This window comes from Myotis davidii, unplaced genomic scaffold (genome assembly GCF_000327345.1).
Source record: "Myotis davidii unplaced genomic scaffold, ASM32734v1 scaffold102, whole genome shotgun sequence".
In the NCBI taxonomy this organism is placed as follows: Eukaryota; Metazoa; Chordata; class Mammalia; order Chiroptera; family Vespertilionidae; genus Myotis; species Myotis davidii.
The window spans coordinates 1,595,396-1,597,345 of record NW_006293778.1 but is presented as its reverse complement, the minus strand read 5'-3'; positions in this window follow the sequence as shown (position 1 = coordinate 1,597,345).

Genomic DNA, 1,950 nt, shown 5'->3' with positions numbered 1-1,950 from the left:
TTCTCTTTCAGTGCCTCCTTGAGCAGAGGCCAGGGCGGGCTAAAAGCAGGTATCTGGGATTTATTTATCTTCTATAATTGAAACTTTGTAGCCTTGAGTGGAACCCAGGGCGGGCCAGGGTGGGCAGGAAGTTTGGCTTCCTCCATTGCCAGGGGCAACCCAAGCCTCCTGCTCGCTCCAGCTTCTTGGCCTCTGCCATCTTCGTTGGGTTAATTTGCATACTCAGTCCTGATTGGCTGGTGGGGTGTGGCATATGGGTGTAGCAGAGGTATGGTCAATTTCCATGTTTCTCTTTTATTAGACAGGATAGCTCTCTGTCTGTGGTAATTTTTTTACTCTGAAAACTACTTTATCTGATATTAATATAGCCAATCCTGCTTTCCTATGATTAATGTTTACATCTTATATCTTTCAACCTGGCCATATTATATTTGAAGAGAGTTTCTTATAGACAGCATATAATTGGGTTATGTTTTGTTTGTTTTTTAAAATGTTTTTAAATGTAATTTTATTGATTTCAAAGAGGAAAGAAGAGGGAGTGGGAGAAGGAGAGAGAGAGAGAGAGAGAGAGAGAGAGAGAGAGAGAGAGAGAAAGAAATCAATTTTTTGAGAAGCATCAATGATGAAAGAGTAATTGATTGGCTGCTTCCTGCACACCCCCTGCTGGGGATCTAGCCCACAACCTGGGCATATGCCCTGACCAGGAATCAAACCATGACCTTCTGGTTCATAGGTCCATGCTGGTTCAAGTAGGTTTGATAGTAACAAATTCTCTTAGTTTCTCTGCATCTGAGAATATCTTGATTTTTCTTCATTTCTCAAGGATATTTTTACTGAGCATAGGATTCTAGATTAAGATATTCTTTCAGCTCTTGGAAAGTAGAGTCACTTTCTTCTTGCCTCTATGGTTTCCAGTGAGAAATCTGTTGTCATTCTAATTGTTTTTCCCATATAGGTAAGGCATTATTTTTCACTGGCTGATTTCAATATTTTTTTCTTAGTTTTCAGGAGTTTAATTATGATGTATCCTGACATGTATTTCTTTGGATTTATTCTGTTTGGAGTTTCCTCAGTTTCTTGAACCTATAAATCTATACCTATTCCCAAATATGGTAAGTTTTTAGTCACTCTTTTTGTTTGTTTGTTTTAAATGTTTTTATTGATTTTTTAGAGAGGAAGGGAGAGGTATATATAGAGAGAAGCATCAATAAGAGAAGAACATCACCAATCGGCTGCCTCCTGAATGTCCCGTACTGGGTATTGAGCCCAAAACGTGGGCATGTGCACTGACCAGGAGTTGAACTGGTAACCTCTTGGTTCCTGGGTTGATGCTTAACCACTGAGCCACACTGGCCAGACTAGTCATTATTTCTTGAGTACTTTTAAAAAATATATATTTTTATTGATTTCAGAGAGGAAGGGAGATGGAGAGAGGATAGAAATATCAATGATGAAAGAGAATCATTGATTGGCTGCCTCCTGCATACCCCCTACCGGGATGGAGCCCACACCCCAGGCAGATCAGAATCAAACCCGGGACCCTTCAGCCTGCAGGCCGATGCTCTATCCACTGAGAAAAACCAGCTAGCACTCTCTGAGGACTTTTACAGCCCTGCCTTCTTTCTCCTCTCCTCCTGGAATTACGATACAAATTTTATAAATTTTGGTATGTTCCAAAGGTCTTTAAGGGTCTGTTCTTTTTTTAAATTGTTTTTAAGTCTTTTTTCCTCTCTGTTGTTCAGATTGGCTAATTTCTTTTTTTTTTTTAATAATATTTTTCTATTGATTTTAGAGAGGAAGGGAGAGTGAGAGAGAGATAGAAACATCAATGATGAGAGAGAATCATTGATTGGCTGCCTCCTGCACGCCTCCTACTGGGGATCGAACCCACAACCTGAGCATGTGCCCTTGACCAGAATCAAACCTGGGACCCTTCAATCCACAGGTCAA